A 12591-nucleotide genomic window follows, 5' to 3' on the forward strand; every position below is an offset into this window, starting at 1 on the left:
TGATCTTACACCTCTGGACATCTTTCTGTAGGGTACGTTAAAGGAGAATGTGTACCGTGATGTGCCTACAACCCCAGAGGACATGAAACAACGTATTGTGGCAGCCTGCGGCGACATTACACCAGATGTACTGCGGCGTTTACGACATTCATTACGCCAGATATTGCAATTGTGTGCAGCAAATGATGGCCACCACATTGAACATCTATTGGCCTGACATGGGACACACTCTATTCCACTCCGTAATTGAAAACGGAAACCACGTGTGTACGTGTACCTCACCCCACATCGTAATGTACATGTGCGTCAGTGAAAAAGACCAATAAAAAGGTGTTAGTATGTGGACGTAATGTGCTGTTCCAGTCTCTTCTGTACCTAAGGTCCATCACCGTTCCCTTTGGATCCCTACGTAATTCGGTGTTCTCCGATACACACGATCGAACAGAGGAGGAGTGGTACTCAAGCGTCAACTTTAGGTTACAATATCTCCGGATGTAATTAACATTTTACAATGCAACAAACGGCACTGATTACGTATTTGGTTATATGTTCAGATGTGCTAACAAAACTAACGGGGTTCCATTTAAAAAAAACGTAGGTTTGTGTTAAAAAACATACTTCCGTGCATTTTTTTATGGTTTGTATTAACCAGTTACACTAGCCCCTCTCCTCACGTTCGGTCTGTGGAATCAATTCGTCAGTATTTGATGTGGTTTACTAAATATATACAGCGGTAATGTTAGGTGACTCACCCTGCATATCAACGGGGCAGATGAAACTGCGGTCCCCGACTGGGACTCGAACCCGGGATCTCCTGCTTACATGGCAGACGCTCTATCCAAATGAGCCACCGAGGGCACAGAGGATGGCGCGACTGCGGGGACTATCTTGCGCACGCCTCCCGCGAGGCCCACAGTCTTACCTTATATGTCCACACACTACATTCGTAGTGTCAATACCCAACACACTCATTACTCGTGGAAGACATTCTTACCAAGTCCCGTAAGAGTTCGGGTAAATTGTGTGCATCCGCACAGAAGAGGAAGGTCATGGCCGAAAGAACAGCCTCCATATAAGTATATACACTCCTGGAAATGGAAAAAAGAACACATTGACACCGGTGTGTCAGACCCACCATACTTGCTCCGGACACTGCGAGAGGGCTGTACAAGCAATGATCACACGCACGGCACAGCGGACACACCAGGAACCGCGGTGTTGGCCGTCGAATGGCGCTAGCTGCGCAGCATTTGTGCACCGCCGCCGTCAGTGTCAGTCAGTTTGCCGTGGCATACGGAGCTCCATCGCAGTCTTTAACACTGGTAGCATGCCGCGACAGCGTGGACGTGAACCGTACGTGCTGTTGACGGACTTTGAGCGAGGGCGTATAGTGGGCATGCGGGAGGCCGGGTGGACGTACCGCCGAATTGCTCAACACGTGGGGCGTGAGGTCTCCACAGTACATCGATGTTGTCGCCAGTGGTCGGCGGAAGGTGACGTCCCCATCGACCTGGGACCGGACCGCAGCGACGCACGGATGCACGCCAAGACCGTAGGATCCTACGCAGTGCCGTAGGGGATCGCACCGCCACTTCCCAGCAAATTAGGGACACTGTTGCTCCTGGGGTATCGGCGAGGACCATTCGCAACCGTCTCCATGAAGCTGGGCTACGGTCCCGCACACCGTTAGGCCGTCTTCCGCTCACGCCCCAACATCGTGCAGCCCGCCTCCAGTGGTGTCGCGACAGGCGTGAATGGAGGGACGAATGGAGACGTGTCGTCTTCAGCGATGAGAGTCGCTTCTGCCTTGGTGCCAATGATGGTCGTATGCGTGTTTGGCGCCGTGCAGGTGAGCGCCACAATCAGGACTGCATACGACCGAGGCACACAGGGCCAACACCCGGCATCATGGTGTGGGGAGCGATCTCCTACACTGGCCGTACACCACTGGTGATCGTCGAGGGGACACTGAATAGTGCACGGTACATCCAAACCGTCATCGAACCCATCGTTCTACCATTCCTAGACCGGCAAGGGAACTTGCTGTTCCAACAGGACAATGCACGTCCGCATGTATCCCGTGCCACTCAACATGCTCTAGAAGGTGTAAGTCAACTACCCTGGCCAGCAAGATCTCCGGATCTGTCCCCCATTGAGCATGTTTGGGACTGGATGAAGCGTCGTCTCACACGGTCTGCACGTCCAGCACGAACGCTGGTCCAACTGAGGCGCCAGGTGGAAATGGCATGGCAAGCCGTTCCACAGGACTACATCCAGCATCTCTACGATCGTCTCCATGGGAGAATAGCAGCCTGCATTGCTGCGAAAGATGGATATACACTTACTAGTGCCGACATTGTGCATGCTCTGTTGCCTGTGTCTATGTGCCTGTGGTTCTGTCAGTGTGATCATGTGATGTATCTGACCCCAGGAATGTGTCAATAAAGTTTCCCCTTCCTGGGACAATGAATTCACGGTGTTCTTATTTCAATTTCCAGGAGTGTAGTTCTGGCAATACCAGCCATGACCTTCCTCCTCTGTGCAGATGCATACATATTACCCGAACTCTTAAGGGACTTGGAAAGAATGTCTTCCACGAGTAATGAGTGTGTTTGGTAAGGACACTACGAATGTAGTGTGTGGACATATAAGGTAAGACTGTGGGTCTCGCGGGAGGCGTGCGCTAGATAGTCCCCGCAGTCGCGCCATCCTCTGTGACCTCGGTGGCTCATTTGGATAGAGCGTCTGCCATGTAAGCAGGAGATCCCGAGTTCGAGTCCCGGTCGGGGCACACATTTGTGTCCCCGTTGATATCTATCAACGCCCGTCAGCAGCTGCACGTATTAATACATACTTCTAATAACGTTACAGAGGGTCGAGGTTATAGGAGCCAGCGCCTGCCACTAGTCCATCCCTTTAGCAGCAAACGTAACTTCGTACTCTGGCGGACTGTAGACAGAACGTTTCTCAATGTTGTTTGTTATTCAGTGATTGCTACTGATTGCCACAATCGGCAGTGGATGTGATGGAGCTAGTTACTGCCTAGAAAGCCCTTGACTCCTATGAATGCGACGCTCTGTTGCCTATGTGGATGATAGTTTTGGACACTGGTTTATATCCGCAGTTTACTTTTGTACTAGAACCTTCTGAAATCTCAAGTGTTTTCGATATATAGGAGAAAACTTAACTGCAGATGGAGACCCGTGTCCACAATCGTCATCAATCAAGGTAACACAGTATCCCAGTCATAGGAGACAAGGCCTGTCTACACGCAGCAGGCTCCATCTTCTTCACCGCCGATCGTAACAATCAGTTGCAATCACTGAAGAACAAACAACACTGCGAGACGGATCTCCCACGGTCGGTCAGCATACCAAGTCAGGTTCGCTGCCAGTGGCCGGTGCTGGTGCCAATAACATCGACGCTCTGTAGCGACTTGATGTTTCGGAACAAGGGTTCCTATCCTCAATTTGTTTTTCAAAATAATCTCTACAACCTCTCGAAGTTTTATGTAAGTCTGCAGGCTTTCGTGGCCGTTGTCACTGAAGTTAAAATCTTCTGGGTTATTAGGCCGCGTCATATTTCTTCTAAAATGATCGACGTTTCGACCCCTCTACTGGGATCTTCCTCAGGATCTTCTGTTATCCACTACTGCTCGAACACTGTCAGAGACGAGTGTCGCGTCCTCTTGTAAAGGGGGTTTTCTCGTGTTCGTGCTCGAGAAGTAATAGTATTGGTCAAAATTCATATGGCTACAATTGGTGGGCTATAGTCGTAGGCTAATATTCCCGCTCTGATGCAGAGGAAGGGACGTTGTGGATACCATTGGCGTCCCATCGTCATTGGATAGAAAGGTACTTTTCCACACTTACGCTGGAGAGGGGTTATTGGTTGAAATTCCTGCTACTGCTATTGGTTGGTCATCATCATTGGCTAGATTCGAAACGGACAGAGCAAGGGGAATGTTTACCCAAAATATTATTGCCCGCCGAGGTGACTTGCAGCGCGTTGTTTATATCGCTCGCACACCGCGGCCACGTATATTACTTCTTTGATGGCTGGGAGCCACGATGCCGGAAGCCTATAGCCGTCCTCTCTATTGAAAATAGATACATTCTTGGAAATTTCAACCGCTTCTCGGACCTTTCTGCTATAAATGTTTGCTTCCTTAGCCAGTACACGTACTGGAAAGAACACATAGAAAATGTTGTGGAGAAGGCTAACCAAAGGCTGCGTTTTATTGCCAGGACACTTAGAAAATGGCCGGCCGGAGTAGCCGTGCGGTTCTAGGCGCTACAGTCTGGAGCCGAGCGACCGCTACGGTCGCAGGTTCGAATCCTGCCTCGGGCATGGATGTGTGTGATGTCCTTAGGTTAGTTAGGTTTAATTAGTTCTAAGTTCTAGGCGACTGATGACCTCAGAAGTTAAGTCGCATAGTGCTCAGAGCCATTTGAACTTAGAAAATGTAACAGACGTACTAAGGAGACTGCCTACACTACGCTTGTCCGTCCTCTTTTAGAATACTACTGCTCGGTGTGGGATCCTTACCAGGTAGGACTGACGGAATACATCGAAAAAGTTCAAAGAAAGGCAGCAAGTTTTGTATTACCGCGAAATATGGAAGAGAGCGTCACAGAAATGATACGGCATTTGGGCTGGATGTCATTAGAAGAAAGGCTTTTTTCGTTGCGACGAAATCTTCTCACGAAATTCCAATCGCCAACTTTCTCCTCCGAATGCGAAAATATTTTGTTGACACCGACTTACATAGGGAGGAACGATCACAAAGATAAAATAAGGGAAATCAGAGCTCGTACGGAAAGATATAGGTGTTCATTGTTCCCGCGCGCTATACGAGATTGGAATAATAGAGAATTGTGAAGGTGGTTCGATGAACCCTCTGCCAGGCACTTAAATGTGATTTGCAGAGTATCCGTGTAGATGTTATGAAAATCGATGTCAGAGCCACAGTTCTCACGATGTTCCGCTACTGCCCATTTTGCACTTTGTTTTAGCCGCATGTGTCGTTCGTGTTCGTGCTCTTGAAGTTTGTCGCAACATTTGGACGACACCCTGCGTAAATTAAATGTCGTGGAACCTTTACTTACTTTGCAGATGAAAGACAAGATAGTTTGTACCTTCTTGTGAACTGCCCGATTACACAGCTTTTCATTCTCTTCATTGTCACTACGAGAATTCTTGCTGGTGAACTGCAGCTTAGTTTCCTTCCACAAACGTTTAACTTATTAATACCTATTTTGCAAATAAGACTGTCTTTTCCTGCTGCTAGTTGCTTTATTTATCCCATACGCGTTTCGCCTACTACTAACAAAACTGTATCGGTATAGATACCACCGATGATGCCTTAGAACAGCAGAAGGCGAAACGCGTATGGGATAAATAAAGTAACTGGCAGCAGGAAAAGGCAGTTTCATTTGCAAAACAAGTATTTATATGCTTGCTGCGGAGGATGGCCACACAAACAAACTTGTTTAACTTCTTGTTCGCAAGGGTGTTTTGACTTGTCACCATGCCACTTAACATATACGTTGTAACAGTTTCGATATTAATTCATGTTGAACACAATAATATCCGCTCTATATGTGTTGCAGAATACCACGAGTGACTCGCTGAAACGCAGTGATTTCAACTGGCGTAGCAGAGAACTCGTCAAATGAAATCAACACTTGTGCGGCAATTGTTTCAAATCGGGAAATCCTGGACATACACAAGTGTAAAACATTCATTTCAGTTCAGAGACGACATAGTGACTGATGGGCACTTTAATACCGTCTATGTTCTGGATTAAGTATATGAAACAAAATGGTATCCGTATTAGTAATAACTATTCACTGAATTAAAAAGTTTACGTGAGATTATCATTACCCAACTTGCCTCCCCCATCTTGAGGTCATGCATTTAATGGATGTCCCCTTGTGCAGAAATACTAGAAATGTTTGGTGTTGCCTGCGAGCTAACATCCCAAAGATGTTCGGGCTCACATGCGATTCCTCTTTGTCGAAATGTCTTGGCTCAAACTCGTCTAAGGGTTGAACCGCACGTGTCGCATTACAAATTCTAAATTAGACACTTGTCACTCTTTGGTTAAATTGTCTGGCTGATGACAAGTTTGCGCCATTGTATGAAACATATAACATTAATATATGATATAACAACAGTAATAATAATATTGGGAGCTAAATTAACGACCCTTAAATTATGTAGGCAATACAGTTGCGATTTGGTTGGAGTAAAGTTTATTCAGAAAGCAAACTAATTGCGAAAGTAGTCGTATTTAGAATTACTATTACACTCGAGCGCATGTCCATTTGACACAGTTTGATCATTCACAATCTCTTCACGAATTACAAGTCCAATACTCCACCTCGATAACTAGGCGAAAAGTTAAGAGAGTTCATACCAGGCGCGCGGCTGCTCACCGCTCAGAGACTAAGTCCCACGATACCACACAACGCGACATTTTCTAAGTCTTGTCACTTCCTAGCTGCCTAAAGACCGACCGTCTGCTTTCGCATCTCCACCAGCACTCCCTCTGTCCATCCCCTGCCGCATTTCCTGCGCGCCGAACGTCCTCGCTCAACTGACTAGCGCACTTCCCTTTCCTGAAGCTGTCCATCTGATTGGCTACAGCTCATTCTACATTGTTTTACATTTTAACGTATTTAAATAATCAAAGCTTGACCACTTTTAGATTCCAAATTAAGTACCTGTAAAACCCATTACATAATAAACGTTAAATTCTTTTAAATAAAACCAATACAATTTCCTTCTCAGATTTGAGTGCCACGATCCGTAGCCTTTCATCAATGTGCTTCCTGATAAATATATAAAGAACAAAAGTACCTATTATGCACTAAACTTGACAACAAATATTCTATTACCTGATGATTCAGTAAGGTGTCATGCTGTCATCGTTCAATATGTTTTGTGTGGAGGAAATGATGATCTGATGCTTAACTGAAAATACTGATAATTTAAATTTATATATCTTTTAAGCAAATAAAGTTACAGAGTTTATATTTACAACATTTGTGATTTTAATTGTGCGCTCCTATATGAAATGTCGATCGCTAAGATCGACCGAAGCGTTCAGTTTTTAGCATTCAGGTCTTTGTTACAAAACTTGTTAATTTCATTTTAACAGTAAATGTTAAACTATTATAGATACGATGAATATTCAAGTTTTATTGGGATCACCATGAAAATTTATGAAGGATAGTAGATTAAAATTACTGTGGCTTCATTCCCTGAATTACGGCAGAATTAAATAGTTTACATAAATGTTTCCCTTTATGGCCGATCTTAGGTCCATATTTAACACTGCTACGTTTTCCTGGCCACAAACAGTTTCTACGGGGTTTCCTTATGATGTAGGCTCTCGCCTGTCTCACTCGCACAATACCGCACTTAGGCCTCATTCAGCACAATAGACTCCTGTGAATTTCCCCATCTCTTGGCGAAGCTGCACTCCTTTTGGCACACCGTCTTGGACGGCAGGATTCGTTTGTCAGTTCCTGAAGGCTGACTCTTTCGTCCTTATACTTAAATGAGAGCGAATTTCTCCTTATCTCACATGCCGACCTGCGCGGTATGCATTTTTCCTATTGTGTACAAGCAAAACAAACTGCGGTGTGTAGGCGGACAATGACAGGTAGCCCGCGTATTCGGATGAAGGGTTCTAATGTTTTCGATCTAACGGTGTTTCTGTGAGTGTAGAGTGTGATGTGCAAGAATGTAGTGTTACTAAAGCTTCATCAGTTGATAACACTGAAAAAATACTATTTTGCGAGCAGGCAAGAAGTATTGGCTGATGACACTGTCCCAGTGGCGGAAATAGCTCCTCATAGTGTTACTATAGAGGAAACCAGAGCAGGCCAACATTACCAAGAACAGAGGAAATCGTCCAATGAAGGTAACGGCCTTCACACTGTCGACAATCGTAACGATCGGGGAACCTGTCCTGACATCATAAATGATAATTTTAGGATAAGAGCAATTATGGAAGGTCCACAAGACGTTAGTGAAAAAAAATATAAAAGTTCCTGTAGGAAGAGAATGTATTTTACTGTTTTTCAATTACTTCTGTCATCTTTCAAACGACGAAAAGTTAAGCGAACGTCGCTCGTATATTCTCGTACAAAAGATGCTGGAAACTGCTTTCGTCACAAGTTGTTCAGTTCCACTGCTACCTCTTTCACAAAAAGTGGGTTAACAGACTGTCAAAGCTTCTCAAAAATTCTCCTTAACCATGAATTGTCCAGCAACCATATTACTGAAATGTGCAAGTGGAAAGAGCTTTCGCACAGAATTCAAAACTTGAAATTAATCGATCAGGCAACTCATGATCAAATTGGTCAGAAAGAAAAGAGGTGGACATCGGCTTTCTCAAGCTTATTTTGCATTTCACCTACATATCTAATTCGAGTGTATCTGTGACAGCTCTCCTGGAGAGGGTTATTTCGGGGATATTGTAATGAACGCTTCGGAAAATCCCTGTTAAAATTTTGACATTCGAAATGTGTTTACTTCGTCCGAGATCTGATTTCGTTCTCTGCGTATCGACTGGAAGGTGCAGATATCTATGCACGAACCAGAATGGCTGCAACAGTTTCGCTAATATACTATTTTGAAAAAATTTCCGTAATATACATTTTATATCTGCTTTGGTTGTGTGCGTGATTCTACTCTCATCTTGTATGTTACCCGTGAGACAACACCGCACTCTGGGCAATTCCAGGAAGATACGGTGAATAGACGGCATTATTTAGACCGAACCACAAGAGGTCGGGTACGAACCTCAAACATTCAGTATGAAATCCACAATCCTGGAGAGGGAATACATTCAAAACACAGTCTAGATTAAACAAACCACTTTAGGCAACAGAACAAACTTGCTGATTGTATTTAATAATGCTCGGAATGCAGTGTAACCATTCACTAAAGATTTCGCCTCCTTGTAGTTCAGCTTTACTTGTATAGTACTGAAAGGTATCGCAAGTAATTACATTTCCTACTCATCCGGATTCCAATAAAAGTTACCCCAAGCAAAGTTCTGCAAAAAAACTTGGCCGAGAGTCACACCACTGCTATGGCACTACGTGTGTGTGAAATGAATGACAGAAGCGTGTAACGGCAAGAAAAGCATAGAATACTTGTATTGCTGTCTTGTCGAAGACTGACATTCTGAGCCCGGGTTGTATACAAAATGCAGGTTGACACTTACAGAGACGGTAACAGCACTTTTTTTATAACGCTATTTATTTACTTACCACCGTTACCGATTTCGAACCGACAGGTTCATCTTATGACGGTTCGTTCACGTTTAGATATTTTAGAGATTTTACATTGCCTGTAGCTTTTTTTTCCCAAATGATGAAATTTTCTTGGGGTGCTAGTGACCTCAATCTAGATAAACCTGAGAAACCGCTAACGACGCTATTTAAATAAATAAATAAATAGCACTATAAAACAGTGGGTGGTTGCTGTTATCTTCTCTGCAAGAGTCAACCAACCTTTTTATTCTTCAATTTAAAGGAACCGTGCGTAGAAGGTGATACGGTGCATGGACTGTGTTTCGTTAGGCCAAATTAAATTTTACGAGCACGGTCAACATTACAAACAAGTCAGAACTTTTTTTTGTGAGTGCATAATAAGCGTTTTGCTGGTGTAAACTGAAGTTTTCAAAAAATATGCTCTTTCCCTCTCCAGATGTATCATATCAGTACGAATCCTTATTGTTAGAAAAGGACTTTTGTCTTTTACCAACGTATATCCAAATCAATTCTGAATTTGTCCCTGACTATTCAAGCTGTTTAGTGATCATCAAACCGTCGGCTGGAGTGGAGTACTAATGCATTAATTTTCAATTTAGTTTTGGTAATTTGAACTAGAAACGCCGCCATTTTCGCAAACATCTCAAATTAGCAACAGCATTAAACAGAGTTCTGGTGACAGTAAACGCTCTAGAGCTAGAGGTAGTAGAATCTAAGGAGCTCACCTTAGGTGTCGGTGACAAACATGTAATGCAGCTTTTTTATTGCCATAAGAACGTTATAATTCTCACTGAGGCAGTTTCACCTAGTAGGCTGAAACATTTTGAAGAAATAGGATAAACTGAATACCCAAAAGCAATTCAGTTAACTTAGATTGTAAAATATTAAGTACTTTAATAGTAACAAATACGCTCACATGTTGCAGTGCAGACTGTAGTGCAGTGGGATTGATACAAATTCATTGCAAATTATTTAGTCGACTTCAAGATATTGAACGTTGTTATTGGACGAATTTTGTTTTATACTTACTGCTGTGTACTATTACGACAGTAATAATTAATGTTTTGTTGTTTTGCCATCACGATAGTTTTCTGTTAAGCCAACTATTTAAAATGATGATAAAAATGAAAACACAGCAAGCTGAAACGAAAAACGGTCAAACTGACCTGAAGAACGAATTGAAGGCGCGTCGCAGAGAATTAGTAACGTGTCAAGACAAGCCATCAGTAGAAACGACTGAAATGCGAACAGACCAGATGAGAGAAGGAAATCGAAACCCACCAGACCACGCTGGAGAGTGCCGTAATGGAAGCAGAGGCGGGACTGGAGACAGAACTGAAAAACCTACAACAGAATTCAACGGAAAAACCGAAGCTGTGAATGAGAAGACAGAACAGACCATCGAGAAAAGGGTGCTTACGAGCTAACATCCTTGGGATGTTCGGACTCACATTCGGTTCCTCTTCGTCGAAATGTCTCGTATAGGCGTTGAACAGCACGTGTTGCATTACACACCCTAAATTAGACACTTGTGGCCCTTTGATTAAATTGTCTGGCTGATGGCAAATTTCCGACATTGTATGAAATATGCAACTTCAATATAACATATAACAACAGTAATAATAATATTGGGAACTAAATTAACAACTCATAAATAATGTAGGCCGCACAGTTGCGATTTGGTTAAAGTTTATTCAGAAAACAAGTTAATAGCGAAAGCGGTCGTATTTAGAATTACTATTGCACTCGAGCGCATATCGATTTGACACAGTTTGATCATTCACAACCTCATCACGAATTACAAGTCCAATACTCCACCTCGTTAAGTACGCGAAAAGTTAGAGAGTTCACACCAGGCTCGTGGCTGCTCACCGCTCAGAGACTAAGTCCCGCGATACCACACAACGCGACATTTTCTAAGTCGTTTCACTTCCTAGCTGCCTAAAGACCGACCGTCTGCTTTCGCGTCTCCACCAGCACTGTCCCTCTGCCCATCCCCTACCGCATTTCCTGCGCGCCGAACGTCCTCGCTCAACTGACTAGCGCACTTCCCTTTCCTGAAGCTGTCCATCTGATTGGCTACAGCTCATTCTACATTGTTTTACATTTTAACGTATTTAAATAATCAAAGCTTGACCACTTTTAGATTCTAAATTAAGTACCTGTAAAACCCATTACATAATAAACGTTAAATTCTTTTACACAAAACCAGGCATGATCTGATGCCTAACTGAAAATACTGATAAATTTAAACAAATCAAGTTACAGAGTTGATATTTACAACATTTGTCATTTTAACGATGCGTTTCTACAGGGTGTTTCAAAAATGACCGGTATATTTGAAACGGCAATAAAAACTAAACGAGCAGCGATAGAAATACACCGTTTGTTGCAATATGCTTGGGACAACAGTACATTTTCAGGCGGACAAACTTTCGAAATTACAGTAGTTACAATTTTCAACAACAGATGGCGCTGCAAGTGATGTGAAAGATATAGAAGACAACGCAGTCTGTGGGTGCGCCATTCTGTACGTCGTCTTTCTGCTGTAAGCGTGTGCTGTTCACAACGTGCAAGTGTGCTGTGGACAACATGGTTTATTCCTTAGAACAGAGGATTTTTCTGGTGTTGGAATTCCACCGCCTAGAACACAGTGTTGTTGCAACAAGACGAAGTTTTCAACGGAGGTTTAATGTAACCAAAGGACCGAAAAGCGATACAATAAAGGATCTGTTTGAAAAATTTCAACGGACTGGGAACGTGACGGATGAACGTGCTGGAAAGGTAGGGCGACCGCGTACGGCAACCACAGAGGGCAACGCGCAGCTAGTGCAGCAGGTGATCCAACAGCGGCCTCGGGTTTCCGTTCGCCGTGTTGCAGCTGCAGTCCAAATGACGCCAACGTCCACGTATCGTCTCATGCGCCAGAGTTTACACCTCTATCCATACAAAATTCAAACGCGGCAACCCCTCAGCGCCGCTACCATTGCTGCACGAGAGACATTCGCTAACGATATAGTGCACAGGATTGATGACGGCGATATGCATGTGGGCAGCATTTGGTTTACTGACGAAGCTTATTTTTACCTGGACGGCTTCGTCAATAAACAGAACTGGCGCATATGGGGAACCGAAAAGCCCCATGTTGCAGTCCCATCGTCCCTGCATCCTCAAAAAGTACTGGTCTGGGCCGCCATTTCTTCCAGAGGAATCATTGGCCCATTTTTCAGATCCGAAACGATTACTGCATCTCGCTATCTGGACATTCTTCGTGAATTTGTGGCGGTACAAACTGCCT

The sequence above is a fragment of the Schistocerca nitens genome, chromosome 6, assembly GCF_023898315.1.
Source record: "Schistocerca nitens isolate TAMUIC-IGC-003100 chromosome 6, iqSchNite1.1, whole genome shotgun sequence".
Lineage (NCBI taxonomy): Eukaryota > Metazoa > Arthropoda > Insecta > Orthoptera > Acrididae > Schistocerca > Schistocerca nitens.